This window comes from Asparagus officinalis, chromosome 8 (assembly GCF_001876935.1).
Source record: "Asparagus officinalis chromosome 8, Aspof.V1, whole genome shotgun sequence".
Lineage (NCBI taxonomy): Eukaryota > Viridiplantae > Streptophyta > Magnoliopsida > Asparagales > Asparagaceae > Asparagus > Asparagus officinalis.
Window position 1 is genome coordinate 83,294,757 of NC_033801.1, and position 25,512 is coordinate 83,320,268.

Genomic DNA, 25,512 nt, shown 5'->3' on the forward strand with positions numbered 1-25,512 from the left:
CGCGTAAGTCCTTCCTTAGCATCGAAACATGAAATACATCTGCACTCTGGACATCGACGCTGGAAGGTTTGGCCGGTACAAAACGGCTCCAACATGCTCAATGATCCTAAATGGTCTAATATATCTCGGGACAAGTTTTCCCCATCGATCAAATCACTAGACACCCTTCATCGGTGATACTTTCAATAAAACATAATCCCGAACCTAAAACTCTAAAGATCGTCGCCTCTGATATGCATAACTCTTTTGCTGACTCTGGACTACGAGAATACGCTCTCGAATCAATGCTACATTCTCTATAGTCTGCCTCACGAGCTCTTTCCTAAGTAATAAACTATCCTCTGGTTCTGCTCAACAAATTTAGGATCTACACGGCCTCACGTATAACGCCTCATATGGAGCCATACCTATCATCGATTGATAACTGTTGTTATATGCAAACTTAATCAATGGAATATGATCCTCCCAGCTACCCTAAAAATCGATAACATATGCCTGCAACATGTCCTCCAACACTTGGTTGACCCTCTCTATTTGACCATCTATTTGCGAGTGAAAAACACTACTATATGATAACTGGCTGCCAAAAGAATTTTGGAAGCTCTTCCAGAAATACGATGTGAAAACTAAGCCTTGATCTGATATAATAGTCTCTAGAACTCCATGCAGTCTCATAATCTTCCGGATAAAGATTCTCGCATATGTCTCCGCCGTGTATGTCGTCTTAACTGGCAAGAAGTGTGCTAACTTTGTCAATCGATCAACAATCGCCCAAATCGTATCGTTCCCTCTCTAAGATCCCGGCAAGCCCATAATGAAATCCATCAAGATATCTGCCCACTTCCACTCAGGAATGAGTAAAGGATATAGCGTTCCCACTAGTCTCGGATGTTTTGCATTCACTTGTTGATAGGTAAAGCATTTCGATATATACTCTGTGATATCCCTACGCATGCTGCTCCACAAAAAATGTCTCTTCAGGTCCTTGTACATTTTGGTTGTGCCTGGATGCACTGTGTACCTAGTATGATGTGCTTCATCAAATAATTCCTTCTTCAACTGCGGAATATCCTACAGCACTAGTTGGCCTTTCATTCGAAGGCCCCCATCTGATCCGATGGTTCAATCCACCTTGGGCTCTTTGGAAATCTCCCCCTTTCGGGTTCGAATCTAAGAATCCTCCAGCTAAGCACTGACCACTCTATCAATCCATGATAGCTGTACGGCTAAAGCTCCCAAAAATGCACTACTCCCGCCAATCTCCGGCCTAAAGTCAAATTGACTAAGAGTGAGAAGATCTTGATATAGCGAGCACCTCAAAGTTGCAATCCCATGATGACGCTTCCTACTCAACGCGACTGTTACAATGTTCACCTTCCCCAGATGGTACTAAAATGCGAATTCATAATCCTTGACGAACTCTACCCATCGCCACTGCCTCTAGTTGAGTTTCTTCTGGGAGAAAAGATACTTCAGACTCTGATGGTCTGTGGACAGTTCGAACTGAACTCCATAAAGATAACGTCTACATGTCTTCAGTGCGAAGACTATTGCTACCGACTCTAAGTCATGTGTGGAATAATTCTGCTCGTGAGTCCTTAACTGTTGCGAGATATAACCTACTACTCTCTAGGTTTGCATCAAAATGCCTCATAGACCCGATAACGATGCATCTATACAGACAACAAAAGTCTTATCACTGCTCAGGATGATCAACACTGGTGTTGTAATCAACCCCGTCTTTAAGGTCTCAAAGGCTTTCTGGCACTCCGGTCCCCAAACAAACTGTACACCCTTCTTTGTAAGGTTAGTTAGCTGGGTAGCAATCTTTGAAAAATCCTGGATGAACTTCCTGCAATAGCTGGCAAGCCCTAAGAAACTACGAATCTCTGTAACGGTCTTCGGCGGCTCCCAATCAAGAACTGTCTCCACTTTGGCTGGATCCACTGTAATGCCCTCCTTGCTAATGACGTGGCCCAAAAATCTAACTTCTGAAAGCTAAAATTTACACTTGCTAAACTTAGCATACAACTGGTGCTCCCGTAAAGTCTGTAATTCTAGTCGAAGATACTGCTCATGCTCGGCCTCTGATCTTGAATAAATGAGGATGTCATCGATAAAAACGATCACACACTGGTCCAAATACGGACGAAAAACCTGGTTTATCAAATCCATGAATACTGCGGGTGCATTAATCAGCCCAAAAGGCATGATAAGGAACTCAAAAGACCTGGTGCTCCCTACGAATAATGACTCCGATGAATGAAACCCTGAGTAGTGAGCTCCTCTAACTGAATTTGTAGCTCCCTTATCTCAGCAGCTACCATACGATAAGGTGCACGGGAGATCGGTACTGTGCTCGGCTGCAACTTAATGCAGAACTCAACCTCTCTTACTAGAGGCACTCTAGGTATATCCTAAAAGATATCCTGATACTTTAAGATGCCTTTGGTCTGGCACAAATCAACACTCTGATATCAAAACAACACCTCCTCAACATATGTTAGAAATGACTCCACAAACTGGCTGTCCTGTGAGGTCACTACAACCAACTCAGACCCATCGGATGCTCGTATACTGATTGTTTTCGCAAAACAGTCAATACTGATATGGTAGGAAGGTAGCCAATCCATACTAAGAATCACATCAAACTCGGACATACACAAGATGATCAAATCGACTACGAACTTAGACTCGTGTAAGATGATAATGCATCTCTTATAGATACTCTCTAAGAGGGACACCTCTCCCAAAGGAGTAGAAATTGACAGAGGAATATCTAAAGGCTGTGCTACAAGCTGAAGCCTAATCATGAAATCATAAGAGATGAATGTTTGCGTCAGAAATCTTTTTCATTATGGAATCCATTACAAGTCGTTTATCAATTACAACAGATTCACGAGATTTAGCTTTTTTATAAGACTTCTCTACACAAATGAAATACACACAAGACTTCCTAGAAACACACGCAGAGATCGTTTATCGGTCGTTGCTTGCGTAGAATCTTTGCCTGTGCCGGGGACGCTTTGATCCGTAGACCGCCGAATAATAGATCTAGGTTTGATCTGAAAGAAGACTCGGTGCTCTTTGTTTCAATTGAGTAAACTTATATCAGAAGTGAATAACCGCAATAAAGTAAGATTACTACTCTTCTCAAGATCAAAACAAGGTCTGATCTCAAGGAAATGGGTAAAAAGGCTATAGATCTCTCGAAATCCTCTCTTTATGCGTAGGAATTCGCTAAGATCTTGCCTCTCTCTTTCTGAAATTTGTGGCTCTGCTCTGGTAAACATCAACAACTCACCTAAGAGCTCAGATCTCCTCAGTACCCTTCACAAATGCACGAAGGGGGGTATTTATAGGACTTGAACACCATGTTTGCGGATAAGATTTTGTGATTTGAATGTATCTTCAGTTAGAAACGACTTGACCACGTTTAGAGATAACCCCAAGATAGTTAGGAAGCCACTGAAATGCATGAATCACGAAATCTCATCGAAATACGCATCACGGGAGGCTGATCAAGGCAAAACACATTGTATGTGAGACACAATATTGTGTCTCGCCTATGAGACACATTGAAGTGTCTCGTGTTGGCCTTCTTGTTTTGATGATGTTTAACAAACAATTTACTTCTAATATTGTTTGTCTAGTGTTTGTGTTCTCGTATTTATTCTAGACAAACAACGAGTTGGAGGATGGATTGATACGGGTGTATCTTCTCTTCGGAACTTAGCGATCCTCATGGAAGCTTGAGGATAGATGATTCTCATACTAGCATGGGAATAGGGGGTGTCAAACAGTATAAGGGAACACAGGAGGAAGCGTGGAACAAGACGACGAGCAGAAGAATCGAAGTACCCAGTTTTCAGCCTGTGAGTCGACTCATGACTGTTATGAGTCAACTCATCTGGTTGAGTCAACTCATGACTGTCATGAGTCGACTCATCGCTGATTATTAAGATTTCTCTAGTTTTTGTCGAGTCGACTCATCTCAGTCATGAGTCGACTCATCGCTGGTTATTGAGATTTCTCCAGTTTCTGTCGAGCCGACTCATCTCAGTCATGAGTCGACTCATCGAGGGTTTCCTGGTTCGTTTGGGATTCTGTTCACACGAATTCCTGTTGGTTTTGGGTCTGGTTATTTACCAAATTGCCATCCACGTTTGTATACCTATATAAGGGATTGTTTTAGGGTTTCTAAACAATCAGAGAGTTAAATCAAGAGAGATTAACTTGTAATTGAGATTTGGAGAGCTTGTTCTTCAATTCTAGAGTGAGATTGTGAGAGATTGTAATTTACATACTCATAATCTAGAGGAGGTATTTTCCTTCGCCCAAAATCTGAGTTATTCTTATATTCTTATTATTTCTCCTCAACCCACCTTTGATAATTCCGTGATCAAAGGTGCTCGCACGGCAACTCATATCAAGTTGGTATCAGAGCAATCAAATCCTACGAAGGGGGCATCCTGTGCATGGTCCTGACTCGTTCGTAATACAAGGAGCTTGGCGAGATCCTTACTTCCTTGGAAGGAGCCCAAGAGTTAAGGAAGGAGAAAATGTCTGAAACAGATAACTCAACAAGACTTGATGCCATGGAGAAGCAGATCGAGATGATTGGTTCGACGCTCAGTCAGCTCGTGGGTCTCATCAACAAAGGGGACAAAAGAGAGGTATCTTCTTCGAAGGGTAAGAAGAAAATCATCGAGTCCGATGAAGAGAGCGAGAAGTCTGATTCGGACGGGGGAACCGAGGTTGTTAGGGCTGCTGGACATCAAGGGGGTAAAAATAATTACCAAAATTTAAAGATAGATTTCAAGGTGGAGATTCCTGTCTATGATGGGAGTGTCAATGTAGAAAAGCTCGATGATTGGATTGAGCGTATGGAGATGTACTTCACCCTCTACGGATATTCATCCAAGGAGAAGATTGTGTTCGCAACATTGAAGCTTTCAGGACACGCGTTGACGTGGTGGAAATCCTATTGCAAACAGGAGAAGAAGGCAACATCGTGGAACAAATTCAAGGAGCTACTCAGGAAACAGTTCTATCCGGTGGGGTTCCTTGAGGAGCGTTGGTACAAGTGGTACGGCTTGCGCCAAAGATTCAATCAGACCGTTCAAGAGTACACGACGGAGTTCCAGCAGCAGGCGATGGTTCTAAACATCGCAACGGACGAGTACTCCATCTTCATGAAGTACATGGCGGGACTGAATGATTACATCTGTAAGGAGATGAAGCTGTTCACGGTCGAGACGATTGTAGAAGCGAGCGTGAAGGCAATTGCCATTGAGGGCAAACAGAAGAAGGGCAACGAAACGAAGGGTGACTCTAAATAATTGGTAAACAAGTCGAGTAGCTCTTAACATAAGGAAGAGAAGAAGAAGGGTGATTCAGGGAAGGCAAGATTGACATGCAATCACTGCAAGCAGACAGGGCACGTGGCTGATCGTTGCTGGGATAAGTACCCTCATCTGAAGCCGAAAGGGTTGAAGAAGAAGGAGGAGAAAAAGGCGTATGTGATAGCACAGGGTCCGAAAGAGGTTCCCGGGATGACAGAGCCCAACAACAGCCTCGATGACCCGAGGGAGCAGCTCTTTGTTCTGAAGTTACAGGTCAAGACTAGCTTGGTGGATGCCATTGTAGACACAGGGAGTCAGAAGAACCTGATATCTGAAGCGTTGGTACAAAAGCTGGGATTGAAGACGGTGAGGCATCCGAAGCCCTATCCATTAGGGTGGATTTAGAAGGAAGCGGGATTGAGTGTGGTGAACCAGTGTACGTTCCTATTTGCACTCCATGAATCGTATATTGATGAGGTCACATGCGACGTGGTTCCGTTGGATGTTTGCCAGGTTATTTTGGGCAGTCCTTACTTGTGGGATAGACACGCGGTATATGATCGGCGGGCCCAAAAGTATACGTTCACCAAAGATGGCGCGCAATTTATTTTTCGCTCGGCATCTCTTCCGCAGGAGACAAGTTTGGTGACGGTGACTCAGGCTAAGAGGTTGGTGAATGCGGGTAGGAGGTTCGTGTTATTGTTCATTCGGCCTTATGAAGAACAGCTGAGTAGGATATGCTTGTCCACATTGAGCAAGCTTCAGGAGGGAGATCTTGACAGTTTGAAGGCCAAGTATGCGGACTTGTTTTTGGAAATCACGGGACTACCACCATGGCGAGGTGTAGAGCACGAGATTATATTGACTGGCGAGAGTTCCTTGCCAAACATAGGCCTATACCGCACATCGATACAGGAGTCCGAAGAGATCAAGAAGCAAGTTCAGGAGCTCTTGGAGACGGGAGTGATAGTGCCAAGTTGTTCACCTTGCGGTTCGCCGGTGTTATTGGTGCCCAAAAAGGATGGAGGTTGGCGCATGTGCGTGGATTACCGGGCGCTCAACAAGATAACTATCAAGAATCGTTACCCACTACCACGGATCGATGATCTTATGGACCAGTTAGAGGGAGCGAGGTTCTTCACGAAGTTGGATCTGAAGTCTGGCTATTATCAGGTAAGGATTCGGGATGAAGACACTTGGAAGACGGCGTTCAAGACCAAACAGGGCCTGTTCGAGTGGTTGGTGATGCCGTTTGGATTATGAAATGCTCCGGCGACTTTTATGAGGCTCATGAATGATTTGTTGCGACCTTTCATAGAGGATTTTGTGATTGTGTACCTTGATGATATTTTGGTGTACAGCAGGACCTGGGAGGAGCATCTTGTTCATGTGGAGAAAGTATTTAGAGTGTTGCAGGATGGACAGCTGAAGCTCAACGGGAAGAAGTGCGAGTTTGGGAAGGACGAGTTGGTGTATCTCGGCTTTATCGTGGGGAAGGGCCAGAGGAGGATAGATCCGAGTAAGGTGGCGGTGATCACAAAGTGGCCGACGCCGAAGACAGTGACTGAAGTGAGAAGCTTCATGGGGGCTTGCCAGTATTTGCGCAAGTTCATTCGACATTTTTCGACTTATGCGGCACCGTTACATGGCCTCACAAAGGCTAAGGTTCAGTTCGAGTGGGGAAGGACGCATGAGGAGGCTTTTCAGCTGCGGAGGCACCAGTATTGGCGTTGTCGAATTTGCAGCGGACTTTCGAGGTGGAGACCGACGCATCTAGTTATGCGATGGGCGCGGTGTTGATTCAGGATGGGAAGCCGGTGGAATATCATTCTGAGTTGTTTTCGGGTGCTATTGCGAACTACCCGACCAATGACAAGGAGTTCTATGCGTTGTATCAAGCAATCAAACATTGGAGGGTGTACTTGCTAGGGAAGGAGGTGGTTGTGCACTCGGACCACAAGCCATTGGAGTTCTTACATGCCCAGACGAAGCTACAGCAGGCACGACACATGAAGTGGATGTCGTATTTGATGGCTTTCAACATCATTATTAGGTACAAGAAGGGGGCGACAAACAAGTTGGCCGATATGTTATCTCGTCCGCCGGTAAAAGCTTTATTGGTGGCGACGCGTATTCAGCCCTTGGTTCCTTTGGAGTATGTACAGCTGTATGCATCCAGTAGAGACTTCGGTAGTGTGTTCGAGCAGGCGAAGGCCGGTCAAAAGGGGGAGTATGCACTTGGAGAAGATGGCTTGTTGTATCGTGGAACATCACTATGTATTCCGGAGGATGGTGATAGGTTGCAATGGATTCGGGAAGCACATACCTCGCATGTGCAAGGGCATTTTGGAATTCAGAAGACGCTTCCCGAACGGTGTTTTGGATTCTTACCACCGAGTCCGTTTGATCTCGTGTTTTCAATGAAGATCAAGATCAAGCTTGGGTAATGTAGTTTAGGTTTTATATTATGTGTGTTAGTACTTTAAGCTCAATCATCTATACACACACATTTATTGGTTTCTTCGTATATATATATATATATATATATATATATAAATCATTTCCCAAAGTTTTGTATTTTTTGGAATTTATTTGATATTTTTAAACAGGGTTTTAAATCAAAAAAACTGCTTACAAAACTATCATTTTCATATATCTGTTTGCGGTCAACTGCCATGGTCGACCGCTCCTTTGATTTACCCTGTGGAGCCAGCAGAGACTTTCGTGGTCGATCGTGACGGTCGACCGTCAAGCTAAAAATTCCCACGATCTATTGCCACGGTCGACCGCAGATGTTTCTGGAAATTTTCTCAGTCTCTAACATGACTCGCGGTCGACCACGAGAATTTCATGGTCAATCGTCGTATGCCCAACGACTCTTTTGGTACAGAATCCGAAAAATCTTTTTTAGGGTTTTTAGGAGATTTGGTTGGGGGTTTTTCTGTTGGTTTCTCTTCCTATATAAACCCTCAAACCCCTCTCTACCAGGGCAACCAATGAAATATTTTAAACAAGTTTAAAAGAGTTTTTAACAAGGGTTTAAGTTTGTTTGGTTTGTGAAGTTTGTTTTACAAGTGGAGGAGATCATCTACATTGATTGAGCTTCATCTTAATCCATCTCTCCGTCTTGTTTTTCAGAGAAGAATTTCTAAACTCATATCTAGATTTACATTTGCATATTTATTTTGATTATCATTCTTTAAAGCTTGTTTTTATATTGAGTTTAGATTTGATAACTTATTGTTACACACACTCACATTGAGCTTATTGTATTTACATACATAGTATATTAGGGTTGTGAGAGATTGTAACATTGAGTTGTGCTTAATTGAGTTCTCGCCTTGTATTAGAGAATAAATCATTTATTGTTATATTGTTAGTGTTGTAAAGTTTTCGGTGAGCTAGAAAACCGAGTGCGAGGTGTAGACGTTGATCGGTGAGCGTTGAAAACCGATATTGTGAGAGTGTGAACTGTGAAGTTTTTTGTGAACTAGAAAACCGAGTGTGAGGTGTGGACGTTGATCGGTGAGCATTAAAAACCGACATTATGAAGTGTAAATGTTATTCGGATGAGCGTAAAAAACCCGATTGTGATAGTGGATTTCTCCCCGGGAGTGGCGAGCGGAGACTTAGGACGGAAGGTCCAAACTCTGTGATCATATCATGTGTTTGAGTTTGCTTTGGTGTACTTCTCTTATGTTTATATTTCTTGTCGCCATTGTCCATTGCTTATTATTTATATCATCCACTATTTTGTTTGTGTTTATTTCACCCTTGTGTTAATTTGTATATCCTTGCATATATCTTATAGTATATCTCTTTGCTAGGATATATCTCTTTGTTCATATTGCTTATCCTAGCTCATATATCTTGTTGTATTTTATACTTGCTAGGATAACTTATTAATTAATCTTAATTAGCATAAAATTGAATTAGATTAGCATAAGACCCTAATCACCCTCCTCTAGGGTCTAACATCTCGCAGGTGAGACACACTGGCACATGTTTTGTTTTGCTGTTTCGTCGATTTTCGTGCTTCCTTGTTTCACCGATTCGCGCATTCCTTTGCATGTTCCTTAACTTCCTATTAGCATCGAATGAACTTCTTTGACTCAAACATTAACGTTCATCATCTTTTCTTTGTCTCGAGCTGCATGCAGGAATCTATAGGCAATTTTTGATGCCTATAGATACCCCCTCCAAAGTGTTTTAGCCTTATAGAGGAGTCTGGAATACTTTGGATAGGATAGGCCCAGCCTTCCATTCTTTAACTTCTTCAGCTTTTAGTCTATTCAGTATTTTTTGAATAGTCTAAAATTCTTCCGGTGCTGCGTTTATCGTCTGATCGTTGTCAAAATCTTAAACTAAAATTGATGTGTTGATATCTGACTTAGCTCGCGTTGTTGAATCAACGTTCAATGTTGAATTGATTATCTTCGTCGAAAGTTTATATCTGAATTACGATTGAACTTCCAGGGGTAAATATGACCTGAAAATTATCTTGAGCGTTATTTTGGTGAATTTATCAATGCGTTGACCGGCATTGACCTTCGTTGTAATGCGTTGACCAGCGTTGATTGGCGTTGACCTCTATTGTAACGCATTGACCAGCGTGAACATAATTTATACTCATACATTAACTGGAGTCTACACAGTTTAAGCTCTTAAGGCGTTGAAGCGTGGAGGATCAGTTTATACTCGTATACTCATCAAAGTTTCGGGAATCAGTTTAACTTTGTATACCCATTAGAGGTTTAAGGAGATATAGTTTATACTTGTATACTCATCGGAGTGTGAATACGTACCCCGAATACATAACAAACGGGAGTGTTCGTGGGAAAAATCGTGTCTTTCTTTGTTATTGATTCCATTGCCATCTTAAATAACAACTTTTTGGGTTACAAAGATCCGGTCTTTTTATAAGATCCGGTTACAATGAAAATCAAAGAAAAATAAACAAAGATTACAACTTTCTCCTTTTGTGTCGAACAAATCACGAGCTCCTGTTTTGCGGTCGCTCGCTTGTGTGGGTTCTTTGCATGCGCCGGGGTTTATCCGTGGACCACCGCGAGATCTAGATCCGATCAGATCTAAGCAGTACGACGGGTATTATTCCACGAAGGAAATAATAGCCGGGGAGGATTGATTCACCAAGGAAACAATCGTCCAAGTCTCGGAATCTAAGACCAAGCTTAGATTCGGAGTACGTCTGCGTAGATCTGAGATCCGGTCCTCTCGAACACCTGCCTTATTTGGCGTCGACGGTCGCCGAGCACCAGATCTGAATGAGCAAGTCCTCGAAGTCCCAAAGTTGAGATCTTTTTTAGATCTGAGTCTCCAATCCAGCAGGGCTTCGCCTCTCTCCAAAATTTCCCCCCTTTCAAAATGAACAATGCCTAGCCTATTTATAGGCTCTCTTTACTGTGCCCGCGCAATACCCCCTCCAAAGTATTTCAGCCTCGTTCTTTTATAGAAGAGTCTGGAATACTTTGGATATGATTGTCCCCACCTTCAGTCGGTGTAACGGGACCTCGGAATGGCTTCTGTTCTTGATTCCTTTAATCCTTCAGGCTATTCGGTGCTTTGTCGAATGTCTGTAAGAGTTCTGGTGCTGCATTTATTGTCTGACCGTTGTCGGAATTTTGAATTTGAAGTCGATTCCTGATTTTATGACCTTTAGCTTATGTTTGTTGGTTCAACATAGAACTGACGCTCGAATGTTGGCGTTGAGTCTTTATTTGCGACGTGTTGTCCGGCGTAGTGTTGTTGAGTTATCCTTAAGAATATTTTTAGAAAAGATATTCTCCAGAAACTTCTCAACCAAAAATAGGAAATAGTTTATACTCGTATACCTTTATTGGAGTATTAAGAAGCAGTTTATACTCGTATACTTTTCGGAGTATTAAGAAGCAGTTTATACTCGTATACTTTTCGGAGTATTAAGAAGCAGTTTATACTCGTATACTTTTCGGAGTATTAAGAAGCAGTTTATACTCGTATACTTTTCGGAGTATTAAGAAGCAGTTTATACTCGTATACTTTTCGGAGTATTAAGAAGCAGTTTATACTCGTATACTTTTCGGAGTATTAAGAAGCAGTTTATACTCGTATACTTTTCAGAGTATTAAGAAGCAGTTTATACTCGTATACTTTTCGGAGTATTGATTTCTTCGTTGCAACGCATTGATCGGCGTTGACCTAGGGTTACGCGTTGTCCGGAGTTGACCTTAGGGTTTTGAATATCGTACGTTGACTTTTTGATCGCAACGCGTTGAATGGCATTGACCTAGGGTTACGCGTTGTCCGGCTTTAACCCTAGGGTTTCGAACGTCGTACGTTGACTGTTTGATTGCAACGCGTTGACTGGCATTGACCTAGGGTTGCGCGTTGTCCGGCGTTGACCCTAGGGTTTCGAATTTCGTACGTTGACTTTTTGATCGCAACGCGTTGACTGGCGTTGACCTAGGGTTACGCGTTGACCGGCGTTGACCCTAGGGGGAATAGGCTACCCGGCGACACGTGTTAGGTGTTGACTTTAGGATTTTTGGCTAACTCCCAGCCTTCAACGGGTTTGATGAGCCTTTACCGACTACCGTTTGAGTCGGGCTAGCATGCGGATTATATAAATCCGTTCTGCATGTGACATTGTGCTAAGAGAGTTAACGCTCTTAGTGCTACGATATTGAATACGTAGTCTTAGTCTTTCTCACGGGAATAGACTACCCGGCGACGCGTGTTAGGCGTTGACTTTGGGATTTTTGGCTAACCCCCAGCCTTCAACGGATTTGATTAGCCTTTACCGACTCCCGTTTGAGTCGGGCTAGCATGCAGATTGTGTAGATCCGTTCCGCACGTGACGTTGTGCTAAGAGAGTTAACGCTCTTAGTGCTACGATATTGAATACGTAGACTTCGTCTTTCTCACGGGAATAGACTACCCGGCGACGCGTGTTAGGCGCTGACTTACCCCTCCTTAGGCTTCGGGATAAAATGCCCCAGAATCGAACTCTGGTGTCTTTTTCTACGAAAAAAGACTAAACCGGCGACGCGTGTTAGGCGTCGGCATATCCCTGCTTAGGATTCGGGATAAACTTCCTAGGATGAATCCTAGATTGATAAATTTTGGAAAAGATCAGTGCGGGAAAGGAAGAATTTTATATTCTATTTCCCGGTCTTCTTTTAGGGTGAAGGCGAACCCGGAAAACAAGGAAGGAAGAATTTTATATTCTATTCCCTGATTCTGGAAAGGAAGGATTTTATATTCTATTTCCAGGGAAAAAGAAACTAGAAGTGGGATCTCCACTCCGAGAATCTAAAACTTCGGATGATCTTAACTGTCAGAAGGTTTGATTACCGAACTAAAGGTGAATTTCTCGTTTATCGAGAGTGAATTATGGTTTTGACCCTAACTGTAGGAAGGATTGGCCAAATGGGAGTTTGAGGTGACCCTAACTGTAGGAATGTTTGATCACTTGATTTGAAAGTGGACTTTGTGCTATGATGTTGAATACATAGGCTTTACCATTGTTATGGGAATAGGCTACCCAGCAACGTGTATTAGACGTTGACTTATCCCTACTTAGGCTTCGGGATAAAAATACCCCAGACTGGTATTCTGGTGTCTTTTTCAATCGGTAAAAGACTAAACCGGCGACGCGTGTTAGGCGTCGGCATATCCTTTCTTAGGATTCAGGATGAAATTCCCCATGCGTGTAAGGCATGGATTTTGGTGTTATTAATAACAACCTGCCACAATGTTGAATATGTGGACGGATGTTCTTTTCAACGGTTAAGAACTAACCGGCAGCGCGGGTTAGGCACAGACTTATCCTTGCTTAGGTTTCAGGATAGAATACCCCAGAATCGAACCCTGGTGTCTTTTTGTACGGAAAAAGACTAAACCGGCAACGCGTGTTAGGCGTTGACTTATCCCTACTTAGGATTCGGGATAAAATTCCCTGTACCTGTGAGGCACAGATTTTGGGATTTGAAAAAGGTGGTGTCTTCTCTTGGGGCAAAGACGAACCCGAAATGGGAGAGGAAGAATTTTATATTCTATCTCCCGACACTGAAGAAGAATTTTATATTCTATCTTCAGCTGGAAAGGAGACTCGAGGTGGGATCTCCACCCCCAGAATCCGGAAAGGTGAAACTGAGAGTGGGATCTCCACTCCGAGAATCGAAAAGATTCGGATAACCCTAACTGTCGGAAGGTTTGATTACCGAACTAAAGATGAATTTCTCGTTTATCGAGAGTGAATTATGGTTTTGACCCTAACTGTAGGAAGGTTTGGCCAAACAGGAGTTTGAGGTGACCCTAACTGTTGGAAGGTTTGATCACTCGATTTGAAAGTGGACCTCTCGTTCATTGGAGGAATCGAGAGGGGATTTTGACTGTGTTCCTAACTGTAAGAAGGTTTGACCAATTGGGAGGTTTGAGACGATCCTAACTGTAGGAAGGTTTGATCGCTTGATTTGTGGACCTCTCGTTCATTGGGGGAATCGAGAGGGGGTTTCGGTTCTGGTCCTAACTGTAAGAAGGTTTGACTAATTAGTAATATTATGTCCAGACTCTAACAATGAGAGTGTTGAGTGCACAGACGCGGTGAGAATTTGAATGGGAGTTTCTTATTCATCATCTTGCTGTGGTGACCGGATTATCCCTAAGAATACACTATATGGATTTCTTTTGGGAACTTCCCGTTACATGAATCATCCACCCCCAGCTTCCTTTGCAAAACTGGGTATGGTATTGTACTCGGTTGGGTGTCCGGGTTATCCTTAAGAATATCAAGCATGGTATTCTCCAGGAACTTCCCGTGAAAGAAAGGAAACAGTTTAGACTCATATACCTGTTGGAGTATGTAAGGAAGCAGTTTAACCTCATGCACTTGTTGGAGGATTGAGAAACAGTTTATACTCGTATACTCTTTGGAGTATTGCCGTTCTCAATTGGCTTACCTTAGTGTTATAATGCCGGCTTCAACCAAGGTCTGAATGCTATTCTTGAGAGTAAAGCAATCCTTGGTGGGATGAACGACCCTCCTGTGGTATGCACAGTACTTTGGGTCCGTAGTGTTGTCAGCTTCCTCCTGATTTGTGATAGGTGGTAGCTTGATCTTGTTACCTTCAAGGAGGGATTCGAAGATGGCTGGAACGTCTTCGTCCTTGAAGGAATACTCTCTTTGGAGTCTCGGACCCGAAGTCTTTTGCTGCCTTCGGGATTGCTGTTGTGACGCTTGATTAGCACCACCAGTAGCTGCAGGTGTTTTGCCCTTACCACGAGAGGCGAAGTTTGAGTCCAGAGGATTAGCCGTCGGTAGGTTCCTCTCGGCCTTCTTCCTTCGGAGGAAACGTTCAGCTTGCTCTCCTCGGACTTTCAGATCCTGCCACGTTTTGGACGGTGCTGTGCCCATTGCTTCCAACACGTCCAGCGAAAGGTTGATTCCTCGGTGATCGGGTCCCGACAATTCATCGCTTTGTTCCGGAACCTCTTGACGAAGGTTTCGACTAACTCCCCGTCCTTCTGCTTCTCATCGAGCAATGCTCCGATAGATATCTCGGTGTCGTCGTCGAAGAAGTTAGCGAGGAATTTTGTCTCCATGTCGTCCCAGCTATTTACGCTTCCTAGCTTGAGGCGGCGATACCAATCGAAGGCGGCTCCGCGAAGAGTGCCGACGAATGACCGCACCATCAGAGGCTCATTGCCGGAAATAATACCCAGGTGCGATTTGAAATAAATCAAATGCTGAGTGGGGGAACCCTTCCCATCGAACGGCGTGAAGTTGATTAAACTGAACTTCGCCGGATAGGGGATCGATTCCCACTCTCTTGGGTATGGACAGGGAATGCCTGTTTTCTTCGTCTCTTGAGCGGAGATCAATGTGTTGATTTTGCTCTCGAGATCTTTGATCTTCAAGTCTTCACTTGTATCCTCGTTGGCATCCTCGTTACCACCCCCTGCATTGACGGGAGGGTTATTGGCATTGTGAGCTCCATCCCTATCCGTGTGCTCTTCTTCCTGAACAACCTGATTACGGTGACTTGGTTCACCTTGTTGGTTCCTGAACGCCTGGATTTGTTGCTCATGCATCTCTCTCATAGTCTGCATGGCCATCTGCATCTCAAACTTGAAACTTTCTTTCTGTTTAGCCAAAGCGTCTTCAAGCATCTTGGCCATTTCTTCCGCGCTTATCATAAATGACTCGCGGGGTTGTCCTTCGCTGGACACTGTATTGTCCGATGCGACAGCAGAGCAGGAATCCGATTCTTCATCTTCCGAAGGCAATCTTGTCCGAACCCTACCATAAGTTCCTCGTGCGATGGCTCCGGACTGCAGACGGGTTACACGCCGGGACGCTTCCAGAAACGATTTGAGATCAATCTGTGTCGATGTCTCTTTGCTGGTCATGTTGGCGGTGACCCTCGGAAATTCTCCGTCTTTAACCACCGTTCTTCTTTGCCGGAAACGCCTATACCTTGGTTTTGGCGTTTCGGTGCCGAGCCTTTCGAACACTGAAATTCTCTCGGGGACTCCCTTGATGCAGTTGCATTGAGACAGTACTACCCGAATGAGCTTGGCACATGGGCACTGAGTTTCGAGCCCTTGAGGGCTTCTTTTTCTTGTTTTGTTCGTACCCCCAGCACGATAGTACAACTCGTCCATTTGATCGGAGTAACCTATCGCGTGTTGGCATGATTTCCCAGGTATAACGTTATCATCCTCGGATGACAACGTTTCCTTCTGAGAGCAAACTGCCTTATTTGGACTTCCGAGAGTCACTCGCCTCGAAACACGCCTTTGTAGACATGAATTCTCAGCGGGCTCCCGAACTTCGATGCGCAAGGTAGTGCGCTTGGGTGCCGTAAACTCTTTGTCATGTTGAGGGTTGTGTCGACCCCCAGCATGTTGATTAGTTCGGAGCCTCTTCATCGGGCCCGAGCGTTCATGGACTTCGTTGCGCTCGTCGGGAATTGGACCGAGGCGCTCCAAGATTGACCTCCTTCCTCGGGATGGTTCGGGAGGTTGAACTCGTTTTGAAGGCTGTAAAGGTCGATCCTCGGCCTGACTCACCACTTTGGACTTTGGCCTCCATATTTTGTGAGTTAGTGGTGATTTCTTGGCTACTCCATTCTGCCACCTTCTACGGCTTCTTGGCTACCTCTTTCTGCAGCTTTCTACGGGCTTCTTCAGCTTGAGCCCGTGCCTGCGCTGATAGTGCGCGGCGTTTGCGGATGCGTTCTTCCAGCGTCGAACGATTCCGTTTGACACGGATCCATTCCATTGTTGGCGGCTTGGAAGAGGTGCCGTTCATCTGTTGTTGAGGCTGTTTGCCTCTTTTGTTCTTCAGATCCACGTTGTAGCGGATCCCGTCAACTGACTCCATGGCCTTTGCGAATCGTTTCGCAAGGCGTTGACGTTGCCTTTGGTGGGCTCTCTTCGAGATAGTCACCACGCCCTCTGTGGCAGAAGAGTTGGCCAGAGCAGATCTGACCTGGTTGGAAACTGGAGGAATCTCACCCGATGCGACTTTGGCATCAAACGGGGCGAGATGTTCGTTGGTGGCTTCGACTTCTTCATACCAACGAACCTTTCTCCTGGAGGAGAACTTCTAGGATTTCTTGGACTTGCGGGAGGAGGTTGATCCGGACGAGGCGCATAATTGACTTATATTAAGCAAATTATACTTTAAACCATCAACTAATAACACACTATTAATAAGAGTTTTAAAGTTTATGCCAACCGTTCCAATTCCTACCACTTGACCCTTGTTGTTGTCACCGAAGGTGTTCGCGGTGAAAATCGTGTCTTTCTTTGTTATTGATTCCATTGCCATCTTAAATAACAACTTTTTGGGTTACAAAGATCCGGTCTTTTTATAAGATCCGGTTACAATGAAAATCAAAGAAAAATAAACAAAGATTACAACTTTCTCCTTTTGTGTCGAACAAATCACGAGCTCCTGTTTTGCGGTCGCTCGCTTGTGTGGGTTCTTTGCCTACGCCGGGGTTTATCCGTGGACCACCAGATCTAAGCAGTACGACGGGTATTATCCCACAAAGGAAATAATCGCCGGGGAGGATTGATTCACCAAGGAAACAATCGTCCAAGTCTCGGGATCTAAGACCAAGCTTAGATCCGGAGTACGTCTGCGTAGATCTGAGATCCGGTCCTCTCGAACACCTACCTTATTTGGCGTCGACGGTCGCCGAGCACCAGATCTGAATGAGCAAGTCCTCGAAGTCCCAAAGTTGAGATCTTTTTTAGATCTGAGTCTCCAATCCAGCAGAGCTTCGCCTCTCTCCAAATTTTCCCCCCTTTCAAAATGAACAATGCCTAGCCTATTTATAGGCTCTCTTTACTGTGCCCGCGCACGGAACAGTGTCGGCCACCTATGGGTGGCCGGCACTGGGCCGAGCCACCCATAGGTGGCTCGGCTTTGGCCGAGCCCCCTTAGGCGGTTGTTTTCCATCGTTTTTTCGTTGTGTCCGTCTCTCGGTTCTGTCCGTGATTCAGTTGAATTAGACTCTGATTTTTTGATCTGATTTGGCACTAAATCCGGATCCTGATTAGGCAGTAAGTCCGCTTCTGAGTTCGAGTCCAAAACTGATCTTGATTCGATCGTGATTCGTCCGAGTCTGCCCTTGGTTGGATGACTCGTTGACTCTTCAACACTTGGCTTGATTCCAAGCGCGAATGGATGTATTCCGTGGCTTGCGTGCGATTCGTCGATCTCGTCGCCTCGTTGGTTCGTCGGTTTGTGCCGAGCTGTGCTAAGGGACCTATAAGCAATTTTATATGCCTACAGGGAGAACACAGGCGAAAGCACAGACAAAACTACCCGTGGGACCCACCCTGTGTGCGAGACATGTTGGTGTCTTTCACACGTGCGAGACACCCGCATGTATCTCGCGTGCAAGACACCCGCACGTGTCTCACGCATGAGACACTAGAAGGTGTCTCGCATGTGAGGGTAAGGGAGAAAGAGGGGTTCGGTCCTGGGAGCTTTTTGTGTGAGTTTTCAAAACCTCAAGTTGATTTCTTCTAAAACTCTTCAAAACCCATACTCCTCCTCAACTAGGATTCTAAATCTCCTCATATTCTTACCCTTTAAACCCTAAAAATTTGTCCAAACTTCACCTCTCAAGAGCTAGGGTTTGGGTTTGTTGGATTTGAGTTCAAGCTTCTTGATTTGGGTCTTCTTTTCTCCAAGATTGTTTCCTCTTCTATTCTTGGTAAGGATCAAACCTCATACCCTTGGTGTTGCCTTTTCAAGTTGATTTGGTCCTGATCATGAATGTTTGATTCTTTCTTGTAGGGTTTTGGTGATTGATCTTTTGGGTTCAAGCTTCTTGCCGTAGATCTTCTTCCTCAAGCTCATCTTTTGATCTCGGGTAAGCTTATCCCTTGCTTTGATTTCAATCAATTCCCTAACAGTTTGACCCTATAATTTTGGTTTTTGAGGAGACTTGAAACTCCAAGTTTTGGTTCTTAAGTTTCAGTTCTTGAATTCATGGGTTTTGGTTTGAGGGTTTCGGATGATGGTTGAGGATTTTTTTTGAATGAGAACTGAACTTTGTTCCTAATTTTAAAGAGAAAAGATAGAAGCTTTAATTCTTGAATTTGTTGGAGTTTTAATCCTTGAACTTGGGCATGGCTGAGACCCTTAGCTCTTGCTCATAATCATGTATATAACCTATAATTTAAGTCAATACCCATGCTTCAATTTTGGATGAATTTTTCAATTTTTAGGATAGCCGAAACCCTTTGATTGACTTGTGTGAGAACCATGCCTCTTTACTCGATTTTGTGCGAGGATTTTTGATTTTGTGTATAAGGCAATTGGCTTGATGTACTTAATTGTGAGCCAAGACACCCGAAGCTTGATTTTTTGTGAGAACCTTTTGGGTAATAACCAATATATCATTCTTGACTTTGAACGTAACCTAAATCTATAGCTTGGCCTACAACGATGTTCGAAGCTTCAATTGGTCTTTGTTGAGAATTGAGCTTGGGTTATTTGGTTCAGGGTGTTTTGTAGGTTTAATTGGATTTTTAACTGAAAAATCCTATTTTATAGAATTTCGGATAAATTTTGCAATTTCCCTTTTAGTCTCGGATTTATGTACCCTAATTCTTGATATAACCGAATTCAGGGTTCTTTCACAAGTTTCTTTTGATTCAGTACCTCGTATTTGAAATTTTACTAGAACTGCTAACTTTCATTGCAGATCGATGATGTCACTGAAGAGGTCACACATTTCGAGAGGTTATTCAGCCTCTTAGCCAGCTGAGAGAGAGACTTCATCATTCGGGGATAAGCTTTTATTGATTATGTAAATTCAAAATTAATATTCTGAATATTGCATCCTCGTTTGCTCTCATTTGTGAGGCATTTAGGAAGAGCTGATACCCTCCTTTGTGAGGGCCGATGCTTAAAAGATGTGTTTTGCTTGGTCAAAATACGTCTCAAGGTAAAAGGGGCAATTTCACAATGTATCGTACTCCGTAGGGCGGCGTATATTATCACGTTATTTATGCAATAATGTACATTGTCCCTCGTGTGTGTACAACAATTAAAATTGTTTCGCCAATTATAAGGTAGTGACTCTATCTCGCAGATTCCTGAAATGAGTTTGACGCCTCATTTTGCCTTTGAAATATTCTTCAAATTGCGTTAATAAATACGCATTATCTGTTTCAGTCGAATTCCCCTCAGAGACATTCTTGTCCCATGCGGCGAGTGGTCACAGTGGTGAGGCTTACGCCTCCGCTGAGGATGCACCGCTCATGGCTATAGTTCCTCAATTCAATCTGGATGGTCCTGAGGAAATTCCTCAGCTTGTGCGAGAGAGGGATCGTCATACGCTGTGACGACTGATCACCGACACCCTGCTCACTAAAGACCCAAGCTCCACTCAGGCTTTGAGGAAGCCTAACTATCTGTTCGGCGATTTCGTCGAAGATCTAGTCGTTTTGACTCTCATGGATGAGAAGTGGTTAAATGAATATGGTGAGAGTCTATTATATCTTCCCTTGATCCCTCGCCATTATTCACTCGCACACTTAAAGACATAGGCCGTGAAGCGGGAGATATCTTGGCATCTTACTGAAGAGCAGGAGCAAGTGTACTATAGGTACATTACCCATCAAAAGACACCAATCTCCAGTGATAGAAATTACATCCGTGGACTCCATCCCGGCGTGCTAGGCCAAAATACCGCACCGCCAAATGAGCTGTCAATCATCACCAACATGGTAAGGAATCGTCTCGCGAGGTTAGGAAGTGAGCTGCCTACGAAGGGCCACAGATGTTTTAGTTGGGTCCATTCCTCAGACAACAGATGGTGGGCTCGTATGACGAGCTATGTTCTTGGCCGATGGAGTGTGGAGCTGATTGCTTAGTGGATTGTATACGCTCGTTCGCACCAGTATGTATGGATTGCCAGTTAGTGTACATCATTTCCTTACACTGCTGGAACTTTATAACCCGGACACTAATACCTACCTGACTAAGCATGGAGAGTTGGGTCTGGCCCTACATGAGATGTAGAAGGTATCGGGTCTTCCGATGGGCGATATCCCTTATCAAGAATATTTTCTCTCTGGTCATCAATTGAGTCAGATGAAGATGGCCTCTTCTGCCTGCTACGAAACATTATGGGATCTCATGTGTCATTATTAGACAGCTTTAGTGGGCGTTAGTATCATGGCGAAGAAGAAGTTCCCACAGCTGAGCTTGAAGCAATTCGCTGACTATTTGTTTAAGCATTTGGAGGATGGCTCCGGTGAAGTGATTTGTGAATTAGAACCTTTGACTCCCTCAGCAATTAACGAACTGATTAATAAGATCAGTGCCCAATCATATACTACACCTACTGTCACTGATGGCATGGCTAGTTCTCCATCATCCTGATTTGATGTCAGTGCTGAGTGTCGCGGATTCCTCCATTCCTCTGGTGTAGCTGTTAGAAGATTGTAAATGGGAAGCACGACTGTTCCTTAAGGTGAGGCGACAGCTCTAGATTCATAAGTGCTGAGAGTTCTTTAAATGCTTCCCACGATTCTCCAGCTAGTATGATGATTTGCTGATTGATGAAGAGAGGCCGGGAACGGGTCGCACTTCCCTCGATGTGGGCTGCTTCAAGTGGTTGATGAATACTCAGCCAGGGTATCTTATCTTCAGAGTGAAGAATCGCTACCACATAGAGCCTTATCTACCATGTCGGTTCGCTCGTCAGTTTGGTTACGACCAACTGTATTGTTTGGGTCAGAAATTGTTGTTTTCATTGTATAACTCATTACAACTTTGACATTACAACAAGTTTAAAAAGATTGGTCTTTTTATAAGACCTTTACACGATGAAATAAAAAACAACAATCTCCTTCAAACAACACATAGAAACTATTTATTAGTCTCTGCTTGCGTGGGATCTTTGTTTGTGCCGGGGTTTATCCGTGGATCACTGCGGATCAGATCCGATTGACAGAATGGAAGTTTTATACTCTTGTTTCACAAAGGAAATAATTGCAAAAGTGATAATCTCGACCAAGTAAGATTATGACTCTTCTCGAGATTAAAACCAAGTTTGATCTGGAGGAAATGTGGAACGGGCTTCAGATCTCTCGAAATCCTCTCTTTATGCACAGGAATTCGCCAAGATCTCGCTAGTCTCTCTCAAATTCATCAGAACCTTGCCCTAGCTCCTTTGAAATTCATGGATCCCTTCAGATTTGCCTTTATGAGGGTGATAGAGGTGTATTTATAGATTTTAAATATCATGTTTGTGGATAGGATCGAAGAACAATCATTATTATCCGTTTAGGTGGGGTTTTCGATTATGTAACAGCTTCCACACGTTTAAGGATAACCCCACATATTTATGAATGACCCTAAGGAGTTCTAGAAGCTAATCTTATCAGAAAACACATCAGGAGCTGACCTGATCGTGAGTAACTTCAAAGTGATTTGGAATTTTCGAGTCACTTTGAGGTGACTCGGATTTACCGAGACAGTTTGTATTGTCCATGGTATTTTGGCCTTAACTCTCACGTTTGACCTTTGAATGAAGTGATTCAAGATGCGTTGAAAACTAACAAAGAGAGCTACAACTTTTGTCTTTTGAGATTTTTCGGATTTGAAGTAAATCATGGTCAAAATTTCAATTCTTCTCTAACCATGCATTCTAAATCTCGTTGTTGCTTCCTCGCTTCGTATTTTCACGCGTTTCTTCCGCTTTGTGCACTTCTTCACCTTGCACATTCATTTGCTTCCTTTTGGCATCGAATGATCCTTTTTGACTTAGATAATCCTCTCTGACTTGGATAATAACATTCATCATCTTCTCTTCATCTCGAGCTACGTGCGGAAACCCATAGGTAATTTTTGACACCTACAGATACCCTCTTTAAAGTGTTTCAGTCTCATTCTTTTATAGAGGAGGCTAAGATACTTTGTATATGATGGGCCTAGCTTTCAATTTTTTGATTTCTTCAGCTTTCATCCTATTCAGTATTTTTGTCGAATAGTCTGAAATTCTTCTGATGTTGCGTTTATCACCTGACTGTTATCGAAATCTTGAACTAAAAACTAGTGTGTTGATTTCTGAATTAGCTCATGTTGTTGAATCGACATTGGAATGATCATCTTCATCATAAATTCGTATCTGAATCACGATTGAACTCCCGGGGACTATCCTTTGACCTGGAATTTTTCTGAGCCTTATTTTGACGAATCTATCGCTGTGTTGATTGGCATTGACCTTCATTGTAGCACGTTGTCTGGCGTTAACATAGTTTTTATTCATATATTTACTAGAGTCTACACAGTTTAAGCTCGACCAGCATTGTAACGCGTGGCAGGCCCAAGTATAGAGGTTGCAGGACCAACCGTTGATGCTGGTTCATCTGCAGGTATGGATCATACCCTCACATTCCGCTAGTTATTTGCTTAATCATAGGGGAGTTTTGGTTGTAGGACCAGCTATTAGAGCTGATACGGCTACCATTGTAAATGCTTTAAAGGTTCCTCATGGAGTCTTCAGCTAGAATTGATGTTGTCCCGGGTGCTTAAGTCACGAGACCAACTGATGAAGTTGGTGCGTCAGTGACTATCATACTTATATGATTTTTGGCAAACCCTCAGCCATCAACGGATTTGATAAGGCTCTACCGACTACTATTTGAGTCGGGCTAGCATGCGGATTATCTAAGTCCGTTTCGCATGTAACGTTGTGCTAAAAGAGTTAACTCTCTTAGATTTAGTACTATGATATTGAATACATAGATTTTGCCATTGTTACGAAAATAGACTACCTGGCAACGTGTGTTAGGCGTAGACTTGAACAATCCTTCGATCTCGTGTTATCCTTAAGAATATTATGTGTAATATTCTCCAGGAACTTCACATTGGAAATAAAGAAAACAGTTTATCCTCATATACCCGTTGGAGTTTAGGGAAATAGTTTATACTTGTATACCCGTTGGAGTATGGGAGCAGTTTAACCTCATATATCTGTTAGAGTATTTCGTTCACATTTGGCTTATTTTGCCGTCATGATACCGGCGTCAACAAAGGGTTGAATGCTATTTTTAGAGTAATACAAGCCTTGGTGGGGTGATGAACCCTCTTGTGATATGCACGGTACTTCGGATCCAAAATCTTGTTTGCTTCCTCCTGATTTGTAATCAGCGGTAGCTTGATTTTGTTGTTGGCGAGGAGATACTTGAAGATGGCTGGAACTTCATCATCTTTGGAAGAATACTCCTCCTGGAACTTCGGATTAAGAGTCCCTTGTTGCCTCCAAGGTTGTTGTTGATGAATATCGACAGCAGTTGTAGGTGCTTTAGCCGTCGGTTGGCCTCTTTCGGCTTTCTTGTTTTTGAGAAAGTGTTCGGCCTGTTCACTATGTAGTTTTAACTCTTTCCAAGTTTTAGATGGTATGACCCCCAAGGCTTCAAGGACATTGATAGAAAGATTGTTGTAGCATGTCTACAAGATGAACTCCTCTATGACAAGATCCCTATAATTCATTACCTTGTTACGGAAGGGTTTGAAAAAACTGTCAATTGACTCACCGTCCTTTTGCTTCTCATCCAAAATAGCTTCGATCGACACTTTGGTGTTATCGTCGAAGAAATTGTTGAGGAGCGAGCTTTCCATGTCGTCCAGCAGTTAATGGCCCCCGGCTTGAGATGTCGATACAAATCGAAGGCCGCCCTACGAAGGATACCCATGATGAACGAATTATCAGGGGTTCATTCTTGGAGATCACACCTAGGTGGGACTTGAAATAAATTAGGTGCTGAGTGGGTAAACCTTTCCCGTCAAATGGCGTGAAGTTAATTAGACTAAACTTTACTGGGTACGGGATTGAATCTCACTCTCTTGGAAATGGACACGGAATGTCGGTCCTCTTAACTTCTTGAGCTGATAGCAAGGCATTGACCTTATCTTCCAGCTCCTGCATCATCTTATTGTCCTCGCCCGCATCTTTTTTTGGAGGATGTCGAGAAAGATTAACTAAACCACCCCTAGCAATATTGAGGGGTACAATTGAACCATCCTTGGTGTTACTGAGAGATGCGATTGGGCCACCCCCAGTATTTTTAAGGGGTGCCTCAGTCATAATGACTTCATCCACTTCTAGACCGTTGTCAACTGCGACATTCTGAGTGTGGTGACTAGATTCAGCCTATTGACTGGACTCAGATGGTGATTGAAGTCGTTGAGCCTGTAACTCTCTCATCTGTTGCATGGTCAACTCCATCTTCATTTTTATTTTAGCTCTGAGTTCCTCTCGCTATCGAGCTAAAGCCTCTTGAAGCATTTTTAGCTACTAGGTCAGGAGTGATTGTGAACGACTCCCTTGCTTCCCCTATGATGGATATTGTATCATTGGAGGCGATTGCGGAGCAAGTATCCGGCAGTTCATCTTTTAAAGATAGTCCTTCGTGCGTCCTTGGGTAATCCCTTTGTCCGATGGCTTATAGCTGGAGCCGAGATATTCATTGGGATATCCCTGAATTGACTTTTCTTCCAGGAGAAAAGTTAGGATTAGAGTCGTTTGAAGCAATCATAGACTTTCCTTTGTCAACCATGTTGATGGTGATTTTAGGAAATTCATCATCCTAGACGGTGGATTTTCTCTCATGGAAACGTCTTGGC